Source organism: Caretta caretta, chromosome 7 (assembly GCF_965140235.1).
Source record: "Caretta caretta isolate rCarCar2 chromosome 7, rCarCar1.hap1, whole genome shotgun sequence".
In the NCBI taxonomy this organism is placed as follows: domain Eukaryota; kingdom Metazoa; phylum Chordata; order Testudines; family Cheloniidae; genus Caretta; species Caretta caretta.
The window spans coordinates 95943628-95970258 of record NC_134212.1 but is presented as its reverse complement, the minus strand read 5'-3'; the positions used below and the strand labels follow the sequence as shown (position 1 = coordinate 95970258).

The 26631-nt window shown below is 41.7% G+C and overlaps 1 protein-coding gene across 2 annotated transcripts in view; it reads right to left on the bottom strand.

Annotated features, from left to right (window-relative positions):
• LOC125639991 (heparan sulfate glucosamine 3-O-sulfotransferase 1-like) overlaps window positions 1-23891 on the bottom strand; it is a 316899-nt gene extending 293008 nt beyond the window's left edge. For both annotated transcript variants that reach the window (XM_075130976.1, XM_075130975.1), the window contains exon 1: window positions 23573-23891. The gene's annotated coding sequence lies outside the window, so the exon portion shown is untranslated. The remainder of the gene's footprint in view (window positions 1-23572) is intronic.
• Window positions 23892-26631: the final 2740 nt, after the last annotated feature.

Genomic DNA, 26631 nt, shown 5'->3' with positions numbered 1-26631 from the left:
AACGATAAGTGAACTCAGACCTCTGAGTACAAGCTATTTTCTCCATTATAGCTGCCATTTCCTAAAAGCAGCAGTAGTCCTTAAAGGTTTTGAACAATATGAACTGTATTTTATGGAGCACCTACACGTTTCAAAAAAGTCAAATATATCTAATTAAATAGATGAGTAATCCATTTACTGGAGCCAAAGGTAAAAGTATTTATTCCCTGAATTTAGTAGCTCTATACTCTGAAGCAGAATCAATCAAGAACAACCCAACTTTTTTTTTTTTAAAGAAATAAAAAAAGAGGCATGAAAAATCTCTGAATCATACTTCTAAGATGGTAAAAGAAAGATGGATGAAAGTTTTTAAGCAAAATTTGGCTCTCGGCCCAGCAGGGTAAGCTGCTGGTGGGTCGGGTCGTTTTGTGTACCTGGAGCATTCGCAGGCATGAAGCCCCTCAGCTCCCAGTGGCAGTGGTTTGCCGTTCCCAGCCAATGGGAGCTGCGGGATGTGGCGCCACTTCCCTCAGCTCCCATTGGCTGGGAACGGCAAAGCACTGCCACTGGGAGCTGAGGGGCTTCATGCCTGCGAACACAAAAACGACAATGTATTAGATATTCAATTCAATGATTTCATAGAGTTTAAAATCATCAAATTTTGGTGTAGACCTGTTTATAAGCCGACCCCCCACTCTTTGATGTGTCACTTTACCACCAAAAATATTCAGCTTATGAACGAGTATATACGGTACTTACAAAATGAATCAGTGGGAATATATTAGTACCCACTGACCGTTTTGTTGGGCTTTTGTTTGTGTTTTTAAGGTCAATGGCTTGCCTCTGTGAATTAAGTATCTGAATAATGGGCTTGAGTATTTCAGAGAGGAGTAAATATTACTTATAGTAGTATTGTCTTAGCATTTCAGAAGCATGTACTGTATATCCAGGAGATGCTTGATTTCATAGTCAAACAATTCACACCCTCCTGCCATTTGTCAAATCAAGCTTTGTTACTCCTGGTGTCTCACTGAAAAGATCATCAGATACTCTTTGGAAGCCAAAAGTGTTAATATACATATCTTCCCCACCTCCTCCTTCAACCCACACTTGACATGAAAGAACAAAATAGCATACACCATTATATTTTCTTTATCATGAGAATGGGTTTATGTTACTGTACAGTAAGACATCCAAATTGTAATGGTTCTTTTATCCAGCAAAAGGGAAATTATACATATTTTTTAATTCAAACACATCCAAACTTTGTAAACTCCAGGGTCATCCCTGAACCTGCAAGAAGTGTTCTGAAGAGACAGTTAGGTGGTACATTTTTCTTACCACATGCTCAAGTTCATAAGTGTCTTAACATCCCTGAATGATTAACATATAGCACTGTTTGCCCCTAAAAGTATGTGATTTGTTTAATACTTGACTATTACAAGTGAATTAATCAGAGATACAGGGGTCACTCTAGGAGAAGGTCATGTGGCATCCTTTAAGGATAGAGCTATTTCCCATATGTAAGAATTCTCTGCCATAGAACACTGGGTACAGGACAGAGATGCAGTTTCCATTCTAGTCTCCCTCTTCAGCTGCTTATAACTTTCTCAGGTGTGTTTTAGGGCCAAATCTTGTCCTTTTGAGTGAATATGCAAGTCCTGAAAAGCAGCAGCACTGCAGAGGAGATTGACCCATGCAGTTGCCACAGAGAAGAGCTTTGCAACATCTTTGTGCTGAGCATGATACAGAGTTGCTCATCTCTGCAATAACATGCAGTGCCTGTTGATGACAAGGTGGGGGCAATGATGGCTTACAGTTTTGCAAAACTATTATCTAAAACTATTATGCAGGGGGTAGAGGCAGCAGGCTTGGAAGCTATTGCAACTTATGGATGCTCCAAGGCCATACTGCCATTTACTTGGGTTTCATGAATGGGACTAGGATCTGGCCCTTCATTAACTTTGTGGAGATGCATCATCCTTTCCTACAGACTCAGAGGCACTAGCTTTTCCTTCCACCCCCTCCCCCCAAAAAAGTGTATGCAGCCAACTTGCTCAATGGAGAATTTGATTCGCTTCACTTGGAACGACCTCTTAGAGCAATCAGATAGAGATATGATGGACAGAGCCAGGAACATAGCTGTGTAAAGTGAATTGAGAATGGAATAATTAAATACCTTCTTTTTTGGTAAAAGGTATGAAAAAAAAATCTATTCATGGTATATTTAAAAGAGTGAATCTAGAAGAGAATCCATTAGTCCATGCAGCTTTACAGCAAGCTCTGCTTATTTTATGAAAAACATTTGAATGACCTCTTTTAGTTGCCTTAAAGCAAATTAGATCCTCCAAGCCATAAAACTGTAGCAGCTGAGTTGAGGTGGTATTTTGTATATCCCCTACAGGGAAGGATAGCAATGCCACTATGTGACGCTCATTGGACAGAACAGGACCAACACGGACTCCAAAATGAGTTGTTCTATCCCTTCAAGAAGAGGTTCCACAACCTCAAATTCAGTGATAACAAGACAAACAGATGTCTGGGCATAATATGTTCATTTTGAAGGCTCTGCCAAGAGTGCACAAATGCAATAAAATGTGATTTTAGATTTTTAATTCCAGTGAATTTACTACTTATTGCTGACTATATTAAAATCATTCCCTTGGTATTGACAATGGTAATAAGATCAGAGCTACTTTAAATAAAAATCCCTCAAAAAGTCACACTCAACTTACAATAAGGATAGTTGTTAGTAGAGAAGTATTTGTGCTTTTCACTGGTCAGGTATTAATCAGCTGGAGTGCACTATAGTATGCCCTTGGCTGTGCCTCAGGGTTATCACACAAACTGATAATTCATTACTAAACAGGTGATCTGATAACACATTATTGTGAGGCAAAATGCAGATCAAAGACTGAATGCATCCAAGCACCTGGTTAAAAAAGAAAAAAAAAAACCCACCCACAATCAACCACAAAATTAGCCTTGATAAAATGATTTAATGAATCCTAAACCAAAGAGATTCTGTAAATATTTCTATAGCCATTATTCAGCTCTGTTTGCAATCCTGTAAGCCCTAGCCAATCAGCCTGATAACTGGATGAGCTCACTTTAAACAGACAAATCAGAAGACCTCATTGAACAGTCTAAATAGAAATAACTGTTCTTAATGAAATAGCAAGTGAACACTGCCTCTCTTTTATACTTCTAATGGTACGATTTTATGTTTTCTCCCTTTCATTTTCTGACAGCTCCTATATTTTCCTTGATTTTTGCAGAAAACCATCAAGTTAATGTCTGCATATGCCTAGAGCTCTGGACTCTTTTACAATACTTTTGTTTTTCACTTTCAGCCTACTTCTAGACTTTGCTTATTCACATGCCAAAATTCAAAATACTCTTATCATCCACCATTCCAACTTGTACCTGACTAAAACGTAATGCCTTTCTCACACACAATTTCAAAGGGGTATAAGAGGTGTACCTGCCAGTGTAATGCTTTAGAGCAAGGGTGGGCAAACTTTTTGGCCCGAGGGCCACATTGGGGTTGTGAAACTTTATGGAGGGCCAGGTAGGGAAGGCTGTGCCTGGACCCTGCCCCCCTGACTGCCCCCCTCAGAACCCCTGACTCATCTAACCCCCCCCCAGCTCCTTGTCCCCTGACTGCCCCCCGCCAAGGACCCCTGCCCCCAGGACCCCACCCCCTATCCAACCCCCTGTTCTCTGTCCCCTGACCCCTATCCACACCCCTGCCCCTAACTGCCCCCCGGGGCCCCCTGCCCCTTACCCAACTCCTTCCTGCCCCCTTACCACACTGCTCAGAGCAACAGGAGCTCGCAACCACGCCGCTGTACTGCCCAGCAGGAGTGGTGGGCCAGAGCACCAGCGGTGCAGTGCGCTGAGGCTGCAGGAGAGGAGGGACAGCAGGAGAGGACCCAAGGGCTAGCCTCCCGGGCCAGCAGCTGGGCAGGACTGTTGCGCGGGCCCGTAAAATAATGACATCTCATATACAAATATATCTTTGAAAAGCAGTGTGTCATAAAAGTTTTACACTTGGCACATTAAGTGTGAAGCAGGTGAATTCCCACAGAAGAATTTCATTACTTTCTTCATTTATATCTGGAGTCACAGAGGTGCCCTTTCTCATGTCTTTCACAAAACAATTAACCTCTTGCCTTATATGCAATTGGTTGGAAGCAGCCCTACGAGGTTCAGAATCTAATTTAGAAGAGAAACTCTACATAGTTAATTAGTATTAGTACAATAAGGTAATTCCTATATTATCAAGCCCAGCAGCTGGTCAGTATAGCTAGTACAGAACTTTAATCAAATACCAAATTATGCTGATGTTTCTCATGTCTAAATAAATACTTTGACACCTTTCATATCCACAGATATTTTAAGGTCTGCCACACTGAATGGGATGAAAGGATAGGCAAGAATGGGTGAACAGTAGGGGACTGCATAGAAAAGAATGATTCTAGATTCTCTTTTGTGTAAATAGTGGATAAAGGAAATATTTTTGTTTTCTTTACACCTGCATTTCTTGCACTGTTCCCGTTTTCTGATTCCATTGCATTCATATTTCAGTTTACAGATTCTTGCCTCCTAAAAATTCATGCTCTTTTACATAAATTATGTATATGGCTTAATGAATAACCTGTAACAAGGCAGGGTGACAGATTTAGATCCACTGGTGCGCACTTACACCCTCCGAGCTTCTGTAACCCATACATTTCAAGTTACCTACACTGGTTGCCATTGGAAGTCAGCATTTACCAATAGCTATTTGATATCAGAGAAGAGTGAGGGGTGGGGGATTTGATAGCAGCCTTCAACTACTGGAAGGGGGGTTCCAAAGACGATGGAGCTTGGCTGTTCTCAGTGTTGGCAGATGACAGAACAAGCAGCAATGGTCTCAGGTTGCAGTGGGGGAGGTCTAGGTTGGATATTAGGAAACACTTTCACTAGGAGGGTGGTAAAGCACTGGAATTGGTTACCTAGGGAGGTGGTGGAATCTCCATCCTTAGAGGTTTTTAAGGCCCGGCTTGACAAAAGCCCTGGTGGGGATGACTTAGTTGGTATTGGTCCCGCTTTGAGTAGTGGATTGGACTCCTGAGGTCTCTTCCAACCCGCTTATTCTATGATCACTGCATGGTAACTGAGAAGTGTTACTATTGATAACCATTCTAAATTGCGGGGGGGGGGGGGGGTCTATTTCTGCAGTTGTGTCTTATGCACTTCCTTAAGTTTATACATTCAGTAGTTCTGATGAATTAAATATGGTCCTAATTCAGCACAGTATGTTAACGTGCTTAGCTTTAAGTTTTTCTGACAATTCGGAAGCAGAGTATCTTGAATACTTCTGGGTCAGTGTTCTAATACTGAAAGCACAAGATTGGGTACCAGCTGGTGTTGACTATAGACCATCCAATCATACTAGAGAACAGGATGTCCTATTTTGTGTAGGGAAAAGCTGCATTATCATGGGGGAATTCCATCTGAGTTACATATGTTGGAGATCTCACGCGGTCAATACTAAAACTTCCTCATAGTTTCTAAAAATATTATAGCTGACAATTTCCTAACTCAACAGTATTGCATTCAACATAGGAGAATTCTGCATTATGCTAATTGATAATGAAGAACTGATCACAGAACTAAAAATTTGTTGCTGATTTGGTGCAAGTGATCATGACTTGATTACATGTGTAAAGTACGAACCAGTTACATTTTTATTGTATACTTACACACAGCTTTAAAAAAAATTTCAAAAAAGTTATGAGCCAAATCAGCTGTAGGAAAGAATTGAAAAAGAATAAAAGTGAATGACAATTGGGTCCTGTTTAAGAATATTTTACCACTAGATGCCACTCCCCCCCCCCCAACCCCACCTGCCACAATTGAGAAAGAAGGCTACACTGTGTAAAAAAAAAATATTCTGGTTTAGAGGGGAAGTGAAAGCAGCTACAGTGGAAAAAACCCTCATGCATCGTGTAACAAGTTGGGAGGGAAAAAAAGGGAGCACTGATAGCAAGGAATATGAATTAGAAGCTAGGAACTGTAGAAAATTGATAAGCAAAGTATAAGGACAAGGAGAAATGTCTGGCCAGCAGACTTAAGGAAAATAAGGAGTTAAAAAAAAAAACCACAACGACGATTACTGTTCGGAACAAAGGGAATCTTAATGGTATTGGTCCATTACTGATGGAAGTAGTCGAATTATAAATAATGCAGATGAGGCAGAAGTTTTCAATAAATATTTCTGTTCTGGAAAAAGCCATGATTTGAACATCTGATTATGATTAAATATTTTTCCATTCAACAATAACTTAGAAGCATGTTAAACAGCTACTAATGCTTGACATTTTTAAATAAGCAGTTGCAGATAACTTGGATCTGAGAGTTTTAAAAAGCTGACCAAGGAGCTCATGAGACCATTAATGTTGATTTTCAATAAGTCTTGGAACACTGAAGAAGTTCCAGAGGCTGGAAGAAAGCAGTTGTTGTGTCAATATTTTAAAAGGGTAAATGGGATGATGCAAGTAATTTTTGCCCTGTCAGCCTGATGCTGATCCTGGACAAAATAGTGGGGCAACTGTTATGTTCTTGGCCCTAAACTATTTAACCTTTTTAAATCAATGACCTGGAAGAAAGAATTACTTATCAAGTTTGCAGATGACAAAGATTCAATCATTTGGCGATCTGAGCACAAGCAAACGATACACTATTGTGGGCTAAGTTAAACCTTGCAGTTATTGGTTGGGTGTAACCACCACATTTTCTTCAGGATGAATGTAAAAAACACTGAAATAATAGTCTCCAAACTTAAAGCACAGGCACGTCTCCATCCAAAACAGAGGCAAAACACAATGGTGCCTAGAAAATTTGAGCATGAGCAGCAGCGTTCTCTGGGTATTGTCTGCCCAGATCTGAGTAGATATAGATTAAGGTAAGAAAAGCAGGAGACAGCAGCACACAGGGACTTGGAGCATGTGTGTGTTCCCAAACACAGAACAGAAATATTTATTGAAAATTTCTACTACTTCCAGCAGTAATGGACCAATACTATTGTTAGGAGAAGAAAGAACAAGACAGACACACACACAGTACCTGGAGAAGCATGGTATGGGCCCCTCCCGCCCCCGAGAAGAATCTGGCTCTGGCTAAAGAAGCTATCTCCTGTTTGGTTCCTCCAGTGTAAATAAAGAAGATGCATCAGACAATGCCTGGTTGTAATCATCAATTTCTCCTCCTAACTGGAGCAATCTGCAACATCCCCAATTTGGCTAATACCTCAGGTCAAAAGGGGCAACAGTGCATGTCAACATGGCCAAAGTTAAAATTATATATCTAGAAACAAAGTCTGCCATACTCACTGTTTCCCATTCTCTAATTCTGAATGACTAGCATGACCCTGGAGTCTATCAACTGAACATAAGCTCCCAGTGTGATACTGTGTCCAAAAAGGGACAATGATCCTTGGATGTATATTCAGGGAAATTAGTAGGAATACAGTGGTTTTATTACCTGTGTATTTAGTACTGGTAAGACCACTGCTGGAACTGTGACCAATTTGGCATCCACAATTCAAGAAGGATCGTGGTAAGTTGGAGAGGGTACCGAGAAGAGCTTAGCCACAAGAATCATTAATGGTTTGGGAAACAAGCCCTACACTGAAGGGCTCAAAGAGCTCAATCTATTTAGCTTAACAGAAAGAAGGTTAAGGGGTGACTTGATGATAGCCTGTAAGTACATACAGGGGGAACTGAAATTTATCCAAGATCCAATGGCCAGAAGCTGAAGCTAGGCACATTCAGCCAGGAAATAAAAAGTACATATTTTTAAATAGTGAGACTAATTAACCATGGGAACAACTTACTAAGGTTTGTGGTGGATTGACCATCACTGATAATTAAATTAAGGCTTGTTTTTGGACACTGTTATGTAGGCATCTCTCTCAATTAGTTTCCTGCCATTGCAGGGGCCTCAAGCATTGGTGGCACTTTGGTCTCCTGTTCTGTGCCTGTGGCAAAGACTTTAGTTTCCTGAGGAATGAAGTACTTTAGTCTACACCAAGTTTTAGTTTAATATATGGGTATCTGGGTGAAATGATATACAGGAGGTCAAACTAGATAATCTAAACATCCCTTCTGACCTTAAAGGCTATTAAGCTATCAATGTTTTTCTAAAAGATAAGCTCTAGTTCAAACAGAAATTAATTCAGGAAAGTCCTATGGCCTGTGTCATACAGGAAGGCAGAATATATGATCACAGTGGTCCCTTCTGGCCTTATAGTCTATCAATCTATAAGTTTCATTAAAAGAAAGCATGTGATTAAGTGATTGGGGCCTGGTTGGAGTAGTTCTCTTTTGCAGATAGCAATATAAGTTAGAGGAGTTATCCAATGAAGAATATCTCATCACTGATAAGAGCCTCTTATACTCTTTTGGTCACTGACCTACTAACAAAGTCATTTTTTATTACTGTTTAAATATTTCCTACTATAAACAATTTAAGAATGAGACAGTACCCCTACTTTGTGGTTGATCTACTGAAAAGAAGTCTGATCTGTGATCAGAGAAGAAAAAAAAAAGTCTTTAAATGATGCTGGAACATTACAAATAGAATTAAATTAATTTGAAATACTCACATTCCTTGAGATAAAAAAAATTCTTTCAGGTTAGGGACTGTAAAAGGATAAATGGACACAAATCAGATATTAGGAATGGCAATATACAAAAACCTGTAGGAGAACACTTCAACCTCCCTGGACACAAAATAGCAGATTTAAAGGTAGCAAAAAAACAAAGACAAAAAAACTTCAGGACCAGACTTCAAAGAGAAACTGCTGAGCTTTAGATAACTTTAGATAAGCTATTACCAGCAGGAGAGTGAGTTTGTGTGTGTATGGGGGTGGGGGGGGTAAGAAAACCTGGATTTGTGCTGGAAATGGCTCACCTTGATTATCATGCACATTGTAGGGAGAGTGGTCACTTTGGATAAGCTATTACCAGCATGAGAGTGAGTTTGTGGGGGGGGGGGGGGGGCGGAGGGTGAGAAAACCTGGATTTGTGCCGGAAATGGCCCAACTTGATGATCACTTTAGATAAACTATTACCAGCAGGACAGTGGGGTGGGAGGAGGTATTGTTTCATGGTCTCTGTGTGTATATAATGTCTTCTGCAGTTTCCACGGTATGCATCCGATGAAGTGAGCTGTAGCTCACGAAAGCTCATGCTCAAATAAATTGGTTAGTCTCTAAGGTGCCACAAGTACTCCTTTTCTTTTTGCGAATACAGACTAACACGGCTGTTACTCTGAAAGTTGTCTTTCTGATGTGTGAACTGTTCCCTGTGAAGGCTTGTAATCTGATTAGTCTGCCTTAATTAATTCTAGCAGCTTCTTGATAGGCTGATTAGAACACCTGCAGCCAGTCTGCCTTAATTGTTTCCAGAAAGTTCCTGATTGTTCTGGAACCTTCCCTGTTACCTTACCCAGGGAAAAGGGACCTACTTAACCTGGGGTTAATATATCTGCCTATCACTCTCCTGTAGCCATCTGGCCCAACTCGGTCACAATATGTATTTCAACAATAGGAATGTTTCCTCAATTTGGATTAGTTCAAACAAGCTAAAAAAAAGGGAGTAAATTTCCTAATGCTTTGAATTAAAAAAAAAGTGGTTGCTAGTTTTAATCCATAAGAGAGATTTCTGCTGTGAGTATTCTCTTGCCAAAATAGCAATCCTGAAGAAACAAATAGGCATAATTTTGACATATTTTGCTGGTATACCACTCTCAGCCAACTGGCCAGTCACAACAAATGATCAGTGTAATAGGTTACATGACATCAAAGGTTTCTGTTCACCTTTTGGAATAAGCAACTAAGCATCTGACTCAAAGCATGTTAAGAGTCAGTGGAAAAACTCCCATTGATTCAAAGGATTTTGGATAAGGCTCTGAAGTTCAAATCGTGATTTTACGATGTGTGGCCCCACTGAAGTCAGTGAGACTCCTTATTGGTCCAGGAGTCTGCTCAGACATTGTAAATTGAAGGAGCAGGGCCTAACTGATTAGTTTTGTTTACATAGGTTCAGTGTTTGTAACTTACCTGTGATATTTGATATTCAAAGTGACAACAGTGCATTCATATGCAATGATGAGATATTGTTTTGGTACATACCTCTTATTTAGTGCTTTTCATTTTTAGATCCCAAAGCATTTTATAAAGGAACTCAGTATCATTATCCCCATTTTACAGATGGAGAAATGGAAGCACACAGCAAGAAGTGACTTGCCCAAAGTCATCCAGCAGGCCAGTAGCAGACCTGGGAACAGAACACAGGCCTCCTGAATCCCAGACCAGTGCACTTGTTAACGAGAGCTACTAACAATCTAAGTACCATGCGGGCAAATATTCTGTATTTTTAGGTTTGTTTTTTCTGATAAGTTTTTAAAAACTAAAGAATAAAAGAATCTGTACATTGTATCTCCAAGCTACTATAGGATGGAAAATCATATCTAAACAGTAGAAAAATAAATTTAAAAAAGAGATTTTGAAAAATATTCATAATTATTTTGCTTGAAGGATAGAAATTTTGATTCTCTACATGATTGCATTGCTATGACTGAGTATATTTTTGACTAGTACAAGTATTTTTAAATATAGGTATCAGTGCCCAAACATGCACCCAAACAGTTAAATTGTCCCCCCCTCTTTCCCAATTCCCTCCCCAGCCCCAAACTGCATTCTCACTCCCTTCACATCCCATGGAATCAGATGCATGGAAGGTGTGTGGCAGGCTTTCTAAATTACCTGTCAGAATGAGGGAAGGAGACATTATAGCAAGAGCAAAAGACATGACATGGCTCGACTAGGGTGTACTGTAGTTCTTGGAAGAAGATTGAGGCCAAAACAGCAGAGTAATGATCTGGATTAAATATATATTAGTGTCACACAGTATTTATGAATCTCGTTAAGATCAGAGGACAAAAAATAAATAAATAAAATAAACCCCATAACAGAAGAGCCACCTGGGAGAGGGTAAGCTAGAAATGCTTAATGACCACAAAAGGTACAATACAAATGCAATGAGATCTACTACAAAATTAGTGATTGACAAAATTTGTCCTGCTTAAATTTCAAGTGCCCTTGACTACCGTCAGCTTAAAATTTGGGGCAAAACCTAAACATTTTTAGGTGTGTAATCTTCTTACACTAGGACACTGTAACCAGATTATACTTTGCAATGTACCTACAGTGTAATGTATAACATTGTGGTAAGAATGTGTATCAGTGTCCACAAAGAAAATATTAATTCGAGTTACACTAGTCACTAGGCACAATGTTCAATTAATGTGATAAGTACATTTCCAAAAGGGTGACAAGGAGGGAGTGTCCAGTCATTTAGGGCTTTCTAGAAGGCACTCCAGACTATTGCTACACCATGCCCCAGCGGTATCTTTATGAGAAGGCCTCACCAATCCAGACAGAAACCTGGGACATCAAGGATTAATTCCCAGCTCAGGTTCAATGAGTTCAAAGTAGCACTCCAGCTGGGAGACAATGATACTGTTGAGCTTACTTATGCTGAACACCTTTAAAAGAAGGAAGGTGTGTTCTGAACAGGCAAATACGTCTCTACAAAGGCTAGAGGTACTATATTGGTGGGGTTATGTTTGTTTTAATACAGAAAAGTGTGATGAATATTTTCCTAGCTGTTCGTTCTAGTAACTTCACAAATATTTGTCTCTGCTATTCTGTAGGCAATCTGTCCTTCTCACACACACACAAACCACCCTCTTCTACTATCTGATACTGGCTGAAGTAGACCTTAACACTAAAAAACTTTAGGGTCTCTAAAAATAATAAGCTACCCAGGTAATACCACCATCACTACTCCTTTATACAGAGATCTCAACGTGCTTGACAAAGGAGGTCAGCACCACTTTCTTGCCCCTCCCCCCCAAATACAGTAGAATTAATCTCTTGAATGTTTGCCATGAAGGAGTCACCATACATAAATCAGGGGAAATGCAGTGTATTAAATATAAAGGAAATAGAAGCACTGAATAACCAGAGATAATTATATTTTCCCTTTATAATACACTTGTGAATCATAGGTTGGATATTAGGAAACACTATTTCACTAGGAGGGTGGTGAAGCACTGGAATGGGTTACCTAAGGAGGTGGTGGAATCTCTATCCTTAGAGGTTTTCAAGGCCTGGCTTGACAAAGCCACAGCTAGGGTGATTTATTTGGTGTTGGTCCTGCTTTGAGCAGGGGATTGGACTAGCTAACCTCCCGAGGTCTCTTCCAACCCTAATATTCTAGAAATTATGGGTTTTGCATTTCTAATTAGAAGCCAGGACATATGGTGAAAGTTTAAAGGAATCCAAAAAATAACCAGCACTGCCAAGTGATCATTCAGTACAACAGGATTTTCCCCCCACCCCCTGCTCCCCAACTGAGCTGTGTTTTTACTACCCTCCAATATGCTGGGTAGTACCGAGACTGTAAAAACATTACTCTCAGGGGATTCACTGTAACAGGGTTCACTGTAATGGAATGTGAAGTGGGGTTGGACGACGGGGATGGTATCACTGACCACCGTCATCTCATTTAAGTGTACTCCTAAGAGCCACCACTCCAAAGAGTTAACAGGATCATCTCTTAAAAGGCCAGCATTTTGTTAATATTCACAGAAGAGAAAATGACAAAGTAGTATGCACACAATTACTGATTTAGATTAGTTTCATGCTCATATTTATGCTTCATCTTTGAAGATTGGACCATGCATTCTGACACTGGAAACAATATTTGCTTTAAAAATGTGCTTTGTTCTTGTAAATGCCACTTAAGTTGATCCTATGAGCTTTTTTCAATCTCATTAATTTTCCATGGAAAGCAGCTGTACTGTATTGAATAATAGACATGTTTCCAGGTTGCCTATTTGTGCTGCACACATTCACCCATACCAGTCAGAAGAGGATGGAGGATTGTAGTGCAAGCAAGGATGGATGAGCTAATGTTTGATGTAGCAACTACCCAGTTTGTTCTTGCTCTGGGAAAATAAAAGTGGTCTTTTGAAGCTTCAATTGCCAAAACAAACTTACATGCAAATACAAGGGAGTGAGAGAGCATAAAGGATCAGTCTCATTAGAGTTTTCTACCCAGAGACCACTGGAGGGTAAAAACCAAATGTTTTTAGCCTGGATCAAGCATGCAGGAAGTGTCCATACTAGCCTTTGCCAATTAACATGTTTGTAATAAACTTGAAGTACAAAATTCTAGTGGAAACGAGCACTATGGCACCCCTTCTCTCTTTTGCATGGAACACCTGCAGCACAGAAGAGCAATTTCTGCATGGCTACTACTCCCCCTCCCACAGATGTAGGTGGAGAGTGGGTGGGGATGGGGGCAGATTACTTCACCACCCTGAGAGCTGGGGAGGGGGGTGGGTAGGAGGAGGGATCTAGAAACCAGACTGATTCTGAGGCACAGATTCCTAAGTAATGCTGATCCAGAAGCAAACTTTCTACCCCTGGCTCAGGGCTTGGAGGACCGCCAGATGTGAGACCTTCAAAAGTTCAGTATAAATTCCGTATGTTGACCATCTGATCAGTTTGTGAGAAAGGTGTTCCTTTTCAATGGAAATTACTAATTACCAAGCCAAAAAAAATGTACAAAACCTTTCACATTTGCTTAAATTCTCTGTGGTACCTGTCTGCACACACCAAAAAAGTAAGTGTGTTTCGAGTGCATTAGAAAGCATCCAATTCATGTGTTAGATTGCTATGAAAACACCACAATTCACTTGGGTGAATCTTTTAAGATAGCCCATTATATCTCTACCTTGATTACAGAACTCAGTAAATGACACTTACAGAACTATAATCCTCACCTGTTTGCTGAACCATTTATTGTACAAAATTTGAAAGGTTATTTAATGTTTAATTAAATATCTACAAAGAAATGTCTCCTTATATTTACACAGTTGCTAGTAGTTCACTCTTTGCTTAAAGACTTCCTGTTGTAATTGGGGCAGAAAATCAGACTAGACTATCCATGCAGCAGCCAAATTATTGTGTTATTTTTAGGACTATGCTGATGAAGTTATTTTAATAATCCATAGTATGTTCTAAGAGGGGGCCACAAAATAACTGGACCTCCTAATTATTAAGTTAATGGACTCTGCCATGCTGTGGTTGTCTGCCCCTGACAAACCAGAGGCTTTCAATGACCCAAACCCATGAATCAGGAAGTCCACCCCCTGCAGCTCTCAGCGCAACTTTGTACTTCATAGAACTTAATTTACCCCCGTGTGCTGTGCCCCACAAGAGGCCAGATATCAATGGCCAGTGACAACACCCATACCACGATTCACAAAGTGGGAGAAATGCCAGATTTGACTAAAAATACATTTTTGATGGATGTTCTGTTTAAAAGGTAATAAATACAAATCAAACAGAGAGGAGCTCCCACAGTCAATAAAATTATTGTATTATTCTACACCATGTATATCCAAGACACCCACAAAGCAGGTTGTCATATTACACATTTCCATAATATGCATTACATATATTTACTTATAAACATCCTCATGTATGAGAAATCATCATCATCTGATCCCCATTTCCCCAAATCTAGGTGGTTAGTTTCCCAAAGCAGGCAGCTGGGGTAATTTTGCAACTTTATGAAAGAGATGATCTCCAGTAGAGGTGAATTTCACAGCAGGGAGCCCAGCTGTATGCACAGGGTTAAAGAGACCCACCTGGAGTCCTAACACTGAGCAGGGAGTGAACAATGGATCAAGGAAATCCACGGGAGTTGTACAAGACCTCCTCGCATTTGTCTTAATATTAGAGAAAGTCCCTATCTATGCAAGCTGGGAATCACATCACACCCCTAGCTCCAATGTAGATGTAGCCTTAGATGAGTGGAGTAGGTCATCCACATGATGGAGGCTGGAAGTTTGTAGATTCAGAAGCCCATGATTAGTTCACATCTGAGTGGCTTTTTACACAACCAGAGGGCTAAGAAGTTTTGATACCTTTAAAAAAAAAAAAGAAAAGAGAAAAAGAAAAAAGCTTCAAATCTTGAGCACAATTCTGCAGCAGTGGAAGTTTTGTGACTAATTCACTTTAAAAAAGCCACATATTTGGAAGAACTGCTTTCAAAAAAATGTTACAATATTATTTTTCATATCCCTTCATCTGTAAAACCACTCTGTTTGTACTATAAATCCAATCATACAGGCCTCTGAGGGAAGAAAAACCATAATACTTTAGAGATTTCAGAAATGCCTTTTATATACTCATCATCAAGTTGGATACAGTACCTAATTGTCCAGAGTTAGAAATGAAAGCTGGGAGCCACTGAAAATGGGAGAGTGAGCATTCCAGTAGGACAAGATCATTTATTTCTAACCCTGACACTTTACTAGATCTCAGTCCTTGAAGTTGTCACAAACCTTAAACCAATCCAGGTCTGAATATTCACTTGCCACATCTCAGACCAATGTTGTTTGAGTGGAATTGATTAACATCCCACAATAATGTTTCCCTTTCAAGAGGTGGCAACTGTTAGAAGCTACTCAGTTTTGGAAGAAGGTCAGTCCTACCAGCAGAAGTGGACTAATGACCGAGTGAGGAGACCAAAATTGCCCTTGTCCTCCCCATATCATCTTCCTTTGTGCACAATGAGAACTTTGGAGCAGGAAAAAAGCTATAATCTGTTTATACTTCACAAGAAACTCCAGTGAGAGATTCACTTGTGGTGGCTCATTCAGGAGAGAAACGCTAATGAACATTGGCTGCACTTTTATAACAAAGAAGCCTGCTCATTCTTGAGAAAAATTTGTTAGCTAACCTTCTTCACCTGTGATAATCACAAGTAAACCCCAGACAGAGTTTCTTTCCTTGACTTAAGCAAATCTAGCTACCTTACATCCCTGGAGACATTTCTACAAGTACAAAACAGATACCATAGGATGAAAAAAGCTCATGCTGCTCATAACTTTCATCTCTTAACCTATTCAAAATGTTAGGGAACAAATGCCTTAATTGTACAGTAGAAGAATCAGCTAATTCAGAGCTTTTCACTAGGGCAACATTTGGCTCTTTGCTCCTTCAGCAGTCATTTTGGCGTACTAGTGACAAGCTCCTTGAAGGAACTAGTATGGTGGATTTTGCAGTACTCAAGAACCCTACAGTCCCATTAAGATGCACTGGGGGCCCAAATTCTCTTACTTCAATACTTACGCCAGCAAAGAAATTTGTCTTGTATTTCTAAAGCTATAACTTCCAGCTGCATTCTGTGAGACCACAAGTCACCTTCTCTTACATGAGGAAAGGCAAGCAGAGATGAAATGAATAGATCACTTCTTCAGCAGAATTTTTGAACCAGAAATTTTTTAGCTGCACAAATCTCATGATGCCTCCTGAGCCTTTATATACTTAACACAAAAAAGAAAACTTCCACTTACTGTATGTACTTATCACTTTTGTATTCAAGGAGCTCCACAAACTTTTACATACCTTTTATTGTCTAATGCAGATTGAAATCTAACCTACAGAACCTCTAAAGCAGGACTGGGGGAAGTGTCTTCCAACAACACTGAGCCTTTATTAAGATTTCAGTTAGATTCATTCAGGAATCACTGTCACACATGTAAAGCACAGAAGAAAAAAAGGAGAGAGATATAGAAAAATCAAGGACATCATTGCCCTTAGAACAAGGGGATCACTACCCTCCATTATATATGTTCTTGGAACACTCTAATCCCCAATAAGATATAATGAAACTTTTCTAGGTCCTGTGACCTATGAGATTCTTTCCTACTTAGTTTTAGTAACTAATATAAACCTTGGATAAAAGGGATGAAAGCCTGACCCTGCTGAGTGAATGGCAAACTCTTACAGAGAGAGATTTTCATCCCATGTCACCTGAACTCTTCTTACATGGAAAAAATCCTTGAAAAATAACTTTCAAAACATTGTTTATGTCTCTCCAAATTGGGATTTAAATAACAATGCTTCAGAAAACATAGTAAAGTCATAGGTACTGCTTTCCCTATTACTTTAAATTTGTAAAGAATCTTATACTCTGTACAAGAGTCTACATGTTTAATTTAATTCTTTGATAACCCAAAGAGTCACTGCAACTCTTAAAACTTTATGTACAGCACATTATGTATAGAATGTTTTAATGTACAGAGTGCTTAACAACCTAAGAAATCATGCCCCAAGGAGCTTACCATCAGTCAAACAAACAATTATGAAACATGCACAAGTGATAGAAGAATTTGAAAGAGGTAAGGGAGGGTATTGGCAGACAAGCAGTAGGACACTGTTCCAAGGTAGCTTAAGCATATTGCTAAGAGTGGGTCAAAGAGATAAAAGAAAACAGATAGGAGAGAAGATTAGGAGGATCATAGGGAGTAGAAGGGAAATAAATAACACTTATTTCTCATATAGCACTTCTAATCAGTAGATCTCAAAGCCTTTCACACTCTTTTAGTGTATTCATCTTCACAATACATATGAGATAGGGAAGCATAGAAGAAAAGGGAACAGGAGAGAGCTGAGGACCTGAGGCACAGAGAGACTAGCCCTGATCTACACGAGGACTTTAGGTCGAATTTAGCAGCGTTAAATCTATGTAAACCTGCACCCGTCCACACGATGAAGCCCTTTTTTTTCCCAACTTAAAGGGCTCTTAAAATCAATTTCCTTACTCCACCCCTGACAAGTGGATTAGCGCTTAAATTGGCCTTGCTGGGTCGAATTTGGGGTACTGTGGACACAATTCGACAGTATTGGCCTCCGGGAGCTATCCCAGACTGCTCCATTGTGACCGCTCTGGACAGCACTCCCAACTCAGATGCACTGGCCAGGTAGACAGGAAAAGAACCGCGAACTTTTGAATCTCATTTCCTGTTTGGCCAGCATGGCAAGCTGCAGGTGACCATGCAGAGCTCATCAGCAGAGGTGACCACGATGGAGTCCCAGAATCACAAAAGAGCTCCAGCATGGACTGAATGGGAGGTACGGGATCTGATCGCTGTATGGGGAGAGGAATCCGTGCTATCAGAACTCTGTTCCAGTTTTCAAAATACCAAAACCTTTGTCAAAATCTCCCAAGGCATGAAGGACAGAGGCCATAACAGGGACCTGAAGCAATGCCACGTGAAACTTAAGGAGCTGAGGCAAGCCTACCAGAAAACCAGAGGCGAACGGCCGCTCCGGGTCAGAGCCCCAAACATGCCGCTTCTATGATGAGCTGCATGCCATTTTAGGGGGTTCAGCCACCACTACCCCAGCCGTGTTGTTTGACTCCTTCAATGGAGATGGAGGCAACATGGAAGCAGGTTTTGGGAACGAAGAAGAAGAAGATGATGAGGTTGTAGATAGCTCACAGCAAGCAAGCGGAGAAACTGGTTTTCCTGACAGCCAGGAACTGTTTCTCACCCTGGACCTGGAGCCAGTACCCCCCGAACTCACCCAAGGCTGCCTCCTGGACCCAGTAGGCGGAGAAGGGACCTCCGGTGAGTGTACCTTTTAAAATACTATACACGGTTTAAAAGCAAGCATGTGAAAGGATTAATTTGCCCTGGCATTCGCGGCTCTCCTGGATGTACTCCCAAAGCCTTTGCAAAAGGTTTCTGGGGAGGGCAGCCTTATTGCGTCCTCCATGGTAGGACACTTTAACACTCCAGGCCAGTAGCACGTACTCGGGAATCACTGTACAACAAAGCATTGCAGTGTATGTTTGCTGGCGTTCAAACAACATCCGTTCTTTATCTCTCTGTATTATCCTCAGGAGAGAGAGATATCATTCATGGTCACCTGGTTGAAATAGGGTGCTTTTCTTCAGGGGACACTCAGAGGTGCCTGTTCCTGCTAGGCTGTTTGCCTGTGGCTGAACAGAAATGTTCCCCGTTGTTAGCCACGGGGAGGGGGGAGGGTTGAGGGGGTAGCCACGCGGTGGGTGGAGGCAAAATGCGACCTGTAACGAAAGCACATGTGCTATGTATGTAAGGTTAACAGCAAGGTTTACCCTGAAAGAGTGAGCCATTGTTTTATAAAATGTGTCTTTTTAAATACCGCTGTCCCTTTTTATTCCTCCACCAGCTGCGTGTGTTTCAATGATCACAAGATCTTCTCCTACCCAGAGGCTAGTGAAGATTAGAAAGAAAGAAAAAACTCACTCATGATTAAATGTTCTCTGAGCTCATGCTGTCCTCCCACACTGACAGAGCACAGACGAATGTGTGGAGGCAAATAATGTCAGAGTGCAGGAAAGCACAAAATGACCAGGAGGAGAGGTGGTGGGCTGAAGAGAAGGCTGAAGCTCAAATGTGGCAGCAGCATGATGAGAGGAGGCAGGATTCAATGCTGAGGCTGCTGGAGTATCAAACCAATATGCTCCAGTGTATGGTTGAGCTGCAGAAAAGGCAGCTGGAGCATAGACTGCCGCTACAGCCCCTGTGTAACCACCTCCTCCCCAGGTTCCATAGCCTCCTCACCCAGATGCCCAAGAACGCGGTGGGGGGGCCTCTGGCCAACCAGCCACTCCACCACAGAGGATTGCCCAAAAAACAGAAGCATTCAATAAACTGAATTCAATAAATTTTAAAGTTGTAAACTTTTAAAGTGCTGTGTGGCATTTTCCTTCCCTCCTCCACCACCCCTCCTGGGCTACCTTGGTAGTCATCCTCCTATTTGTGTGATGAATGAATAAAGAATGCATGAATGTGAAGCAACACTGACTTTATTGCCTCTGCAAGAGGTGATCAAAGAGAGGAGGGGAGGGTGGTTAGCTTACAGGGAAGTAGAGTGAACCAAGGGGTGGTTTCATCAAGGAGAAACAAACAGAACTTTCACACCCGTAGCCTGTCCAATCACGAAGCTGGTTTTCAAAGCTTCTCTGATGCGTACCACGCCCTCCTGTGCTCTTCTAACTGCCCTGGTGTCTGGCTGCGCGTAACCAGCAGCCAGGCGATTTGCCTCAACCTCCCACCCCGCCATAAACGTCTCCCCCTTACTCTCACAGATATTGTAGAGCACACAGCAAGCAGTAATAACAGTGGGAATATTGGTTTCGCTGAGGTCTAACCGAGTCAGTAAACTGCGCCAGCGCACTTTTAAATGTCCAAATGCACAGTCTACCACCATTCTGCACTTGCTCAGCCTGTAGTTGAACAGCTCCTGACTACTGTCCAGGCTGCCTGTGTACGGCTTCATGAGCCATGGCATTAAGGGGTAGGCTGGGTCCCCAAGGATAACTATAGGCATTTCAACATCCCCAATGGTTATTTTCTGGTTTGGGAATAAAGTCTTTCCCTGCAGCTTTTGAAACAGACCAGAGTTCCTGAAGATGCGAGCATCATGTACCTTTCCCGGCCATCCCACGTTGATGTTGGTGAAACATCCCTTGTGATCCACCAGTGCTTGCAGCACTATCGAAAAGTACCCCTTGCGGTTTATGTACTCGCCAGCTTGGTGCTCCGGTGCCAAGATAGGGATATGGGTTCCGTCTATGGCCCCACCACAGTTAGGGAATCCCATTGCAGCAAAGCCATCCACTATGACCTGCACATTTCCCAGGATCACTACCCTTGATATCAGAAGATCTTTGATTGCATGGGCTACTTGCATCACAGCAGCCCCGACAGTAGATTTGCCCACTCCAAATTGATTCCCAGCTGACTGGTAGCTGTCTGGCGTTGCAAGCTTCCACACGGCTATCGCAATTCACTTCTCAACTGTGAGGGCTGCTCTCATCTTGGTATTCATGCACTTCAGGGCAGGGGAAAGCAAGTCACAAAGTTCCTTACGCATGCGAAAGTTTCGCGGCCACTGGGAATCGTCCCAGACCTGCAACACTATGTGGTCCTACCAGTCTGTGCTTGTTTCCCGGGCCCAGAATTGGCGTTCCACTGCATAAACTTGCCCAATTAGCACCACGATGCATGCATTGGCAGGGCCCATGCTTTTAGAGAAATCTGTGTCCCTGTCTTGATCACTCATGTGACCATGCTGACGTCGCCTCCTCGCCCGGTATCGCTCTGCCAGGTTCTGTTGCTGCATATACTGCTGGATAATGCATGTGGTGTTTAATGTGCTTCTAATTGCCAAAGTGAGCTGAGCGACCTCCATGCTTGACTTGGTATGGCGTCCGCACAGAAAAAAGGCACAGAACGATTGTCTGTCATTGCTCTGACGGAGGGAGGGGCGACTGACGACATGGCTTACAGGGTTGGCTTACAGGGAATTAAAATCAACAAAGGGGGTGGCTTTACATCAAGGAGTATTTCAAGCAGGACTTCACGGTGGGTTCTGATAAGAAATGGTGCACCTAAGTAATTGTTCTTATTGGAACAAGCAGGTTGGTCTGGCCTCTGATTGATACATGGCTAGATTTACCTCGCTGCACTTTCTCTGTGAGTGACTGCAGTGTGACCTAGAAGAATGAGTCCCCTAGACGGGGAAGGGAGGGAAGCAAATGACTACAAAACAAATCTGGTCTATTTCTTGTTTTGACCCACTCCACCTATCTTTTAGATCTTTGGCTGGCAGCAGATGGTGCAGAAGGACTGCAAGCCATCCACATGTCATGGCTGCTCAGTAGAAAATGGTACAATAGGACTGCTAGCGATCCGTATCACCTGCCTGCTCACCATAAGATGGTTCAATAGGACTGACTGCAGGACAAAAGAGAATGACCTGGTCAAGTCACTCCAATTTTAGTCCCTGCGCCCATGTCTGCCCAGGCGCTCCTGATTGACCTCACAGAGGTGACCAGGAGCACCTTGGACATGATGATGACGGCTACCAGTCCTACTGTACCATCTGCTGCCACAAGGCAATGGGTTGCTGTTGCTGTGTAGCAATGCAGTACCACATCTGCCAGCACCCAGGAGACATACGGTGATGGTCATCTGAGCGGGCTCCATGCTTGCCATGGTATGGCGTCTGCACAGGTAACTCAAGAAAAAAGGCGCGAAACGATTGTCTGCTGCTGCTTTCACGGAGGGAGGGAGGGAACGGGGGCCTGACGATACGTACCTAGAACCACCCGCGACAATGTTTGAGCTCCATCAGGCATTGGGATCTCAACCCAGAATTCCAATGGGCAGCGGAGACTGCGGGAACTGTGGGATAGCTACCCACAGTGCAACACTCCGAAAGTTGACGCTTGCCTCAGTACTGTGGAAGCACTCCACCGAGTTAATGCACTTAAAGCATTTTCTGTGGGGACACACACACTCGAATATATAAAACTGATTTCTAAAAAACCGACTTCTATAAATTCATCCTAATTTCATAGTGTAGACATAGTGACTTACCCCACATCACAGGAAGCCCATGTTAGAGCAGGGAATTGAACCCAGGTTTCTTAAACCAGTGTTCTAATCACTGGACCATCCAGATGTAGATTGGGGTGAATTTGTGAAGGTTTTATGAGCACAAAACTGATGTGGTAAAACAAAGCCTGTGAAGGGAGCCAAGGAGGTGGTGGCACAGAACAGGATAAGCCACTTGTTGCAAACTATTGCAACTATCTAAGCAATAAAACACAAAATGTATGGGGGTTTGTTATTAGAAACTTCTTTGAGACTGGAAGAGTTTATAATCTGAAATGACAGTGAAGGCAATTAAGTCTGACTGATACAAGGACTAGTAGAAAGAATAGAAACATGGGCAGATTGTAGGGATGGAGAAGGGACAGAGGAGGAAATAAGAACAGGGAGGTAGGTAGCAGCAGAGAGAAGTCTATATTATGGACACCACTTGAAAATGGACATTTACCAAACTGCAGTATTTACTAGAACCACAATCTACTTTACTGCTAGAAACAGAAACCACAGTATTTTCCATATTCAAAACAGAAAGTAGCTCATACCCTGGTGAATTTAACTGCTGTGTTTATTAAATGTTCAGCTCTTAATATTACCTGCAGTATATATGTTCTTGCCACAGTGACATAGTACTTCCAAAACTTTGTAGGAATGGTCAGTGGTTAAGACTACTGTACCGACTACATCTAAAAAATTACTGCTTTATAATAATATACCATATGATTTATTTATGTCACATTTTCACCTTAAAAAGTTTTACAAGCAATAACTAAATTATCTAGTCATTTTTCCTTGTTTTAATTTCTAACAATCTCTTAAAACTCTGATTATCTGAAAATCCTAGATGCAGTCTTGGTTCAAACAGAACAGGTAGGGGCACTCATTACTGTAGTTCTTGCTGTTGGCATGTTACTGAGAAATGGAATGTACTGGTGGCTTTAAAAAAAAAAAAAAAAAAAAACCCACACACACCCTTCATAAACCTTAGAAAAATCAGGTTCCATGCATACTATAAATAATGAAGCATTTTCAGGAGCAAAATGAAACCTGAAAGCTACAGAAAATCCTCCTCAATAACTAGAGGAAAATTGCATACCAATTAATTTCACTCCATATATTTTAAGGGCTGAAATTTGCCTTTGCTAAGGAGTGCTCTTGTACATTTGCAAAGGGGTTCACCCACCTGAAGTGGGACCTTCTTGTAGCTGCTCTGAGGATCAGCACTTACTTGGTCTAGCACCCCCTTCTGTCCTCTTGCTCTGTAGAGTTCAGCATGCTCCCACTTCATGTCTTGGCCCTCCAGCCAGGTCACTTTGCATGTTTTCCCCCTTCTAGAGTACCAAGCTTTGTCCAATTCCACTGCCCTGACTGTACCACTTCCCCAGCAGCTGGCAGGGGAATGCAGGTCTGCCTGCCCACTCCTCCAGGTTCCAGCACAAGGACACTCAGTCCAGCAACCACAGTTCACTTACTCCCAGACCCTGCTGCCATTTCCCTATGCTCCCTACTTTTCTCCTCTAGATATGCCCTTCTCCTCCCCCACTGAGTTTCCTCCTTTCACTCCAGCACCAGGAAAGTGACTGCAGGCTTCCTCCTACTGCTAACTTCCAGCTGTATCATAGCCTTGCCTGTTCCTTCTCAGCTGGGCTCTATTGCCAGTCAGGGGCTGCTTATCCAGCCTAATTCTCCTCAGGTGTGGCTATCAAGTAAATCCGCCCCCCCGCCTCATTTCAAGGCTGGTGTGGGATGAACTCCCCATCACAGCATTCCAGATGTATTTTGACTTTGCTATGTTATATCATCAGATTCTTCTCTTTTCTGATTCTTGTGATCACAGTAGGGGCTTAGTTAATAGATACAAACTCCAGCCTTAATCTAACCCTTTTCCTATAATGGAAAGAAAAATCTTTCCTGGATATCCACCCCTAAGTCCTTTTCACATCAGCCCCTGCATGGATCAACTCCCTCCTCTTTGGACTGAGATCTGGAAAAATCACTGCCACTGCTATGATTCCTGACATGCCTTTCATTTACGTAACCCTTTTTTCTTTTGTATATAAATGTAACTTTACATCCACTTTCTCTTTTCATGCCTTATGCACCAGAGTGTTATTTTTCAAATCCATGTTCCTCCAGCCTTCCCATGTCCTTGTTTCCCCTGCTGTCAAGCATGTAAGACAGCCCTTTATCTTAGTCTGTCAACTGCCAGCACCTCCATGCTCTCCCAGAGGAGACCAGCTTCTTGTGAATTCTATTGCTGACACTCTCTCTCCCCCAAATTTCTCTTGCCGCTTCACTTCCATTCCCTTGCCTGTGTACACTCCTTTATTTTAATCGCTGTCAGACAAGATTTCTAACAGATGATACCAATTTACAATGATCTGATTTTATTTTGCATCTCCATTGTGGGGACTGGACTGGTACATACTAGGACTGCTTCCAGGTTTGCTGTGAAATGCAACAATTATTTAAGGTCCACGAAGTCACAGTATGCACAATATATTAAAAGATGTAAAACCATTTGGGCCTGCTTTTAACTTAGAATTACAATTTTAATTTCTTTATCTGATCCGCAACAATAATTCCAAATGCCTCAAAGTACTTTCACTCTCTTTCTATTTAAACTTTGACCTTCTTTGCAGAATCATAGAATGGTAGGACTGGAAGGGACTTTGAGAAGTCTTCTAGTCCAGTCCCCTGCACTCAAAGCAGAACTAAGTAATATCTAGACCATCCCTGACAGGTGTTTGTCCAACCTGCTCTTAAATACCCCAAAGATGGAAATTCCACAACTTCCCTAGCCAATTTATTCCAGTGCTTAACCACTCTGACAGTTAGGAAGCCCTTGCTGCAGTTTAAGCCCATTGCTTCATGTCCTATCCTCAGAGGTTAAGGAGAACAATTTTTCTCCCTCTTCCTTGTAACAACCTTTTATGTACTTGAAAACTGTTATCATGCCTTCCCCTCTCCCCCCGCCCCCGTCTTCTCTTCTCCGGACGAAACAAACCCAATTTTTTCAATCTTCCCTCATAGGTCATGTTTTCTAGACCTTTAATCCTTTTTGTTGCTCTCTTCTGGATTTTCTCCAATTTGTCCACATTTTTCCTGACATGTGGCACCCAGAACTGGACACAATACTCCAGATGGGGCCTAATAAGCATGGAATAGAGCAGAAGAATTACTTCCCGTGTCTTGTTTACAACACTCCTGCTAATACGTTCCAGAATGATGTTTGGGTTTTCTGCAACAGTATTACATTGTTAACTCATATTTAGTTTGTGAAGATAACTGAAGGTAACTGGCATTTTGAATTAGCTTTCAAGGCTTCTGCAGTTTCACTTTTGTCACTTTTATCTAACTTTCTTGTCATTCTCAAGGACCAGGACTGAGTTATGGTCACATCTCACCTAGATCTGCTATAAGCTTTTTATTCTCTTTGTGCCACTGTATAATCCATATATTTTAATTACAAGAGACCTGTTGATTCCTTCTACACTTCGTCATGACTTAGCATTTCTCTCTCTGTCCCTCATTGTCTGTGTGTTCTTTTAGATATCACTGCTGCTTTTGATCATGGGACCCTATCAAGCAGATTAAAATTCTTGGGTTTTTTTGCCCTGGATGCTACATTAGCCTTGTTTAGCTTCAGTCTGAAGTGTAGTGGGGTCAGTTTCTGACCCTGGGCTGTTTTCTTCTTCTGCAGAACATAAGCCCAGCTCTGACGTTCCCCAGAGGGTTCCATTCTTGGCCCAGCAATATTCCTAATCTATATGCTGGCACTGTGATGCCTAATTCCCTGGCATTGTGTGATGCCTACATGGATGCTGATACCCAGCTATATCTTTCTTCAACACCTTCAGTCCCTGAAGCATTTTTATTGTTGTTGCATTGTTTGTCTGATCTCTGCTGTTGGATGAATTGCAATATTTTGCATCTAAATTTGAGAGAAAAAGCAAAAGCTATCCTTATGGGCTCCTGGTGATGTTTAGCTATATTACCTTTTTGTTCTTTAGTGTGTGGTCAGTGCTATATCCTTCATGTAGTCCAAGCATTAAAACAGAGGAGAACTTTTGGATTTAGGATTGATAGTTGAGGCTCTATTACCAACCTATTTTACCTAGGAAATAGAGTTCACTTTTTCTGTTACCTGGATATCAACTATTGATACCTTGAGTCTATGCTTTTATTACTTCCCACAAGATCATTGCAAAGCTGGCTGTATTTCCTAGGCTCTTTACTGGCAAATTGCAGCTAATCCAAAATTCCTCTGTCTATATCATCCCTGGT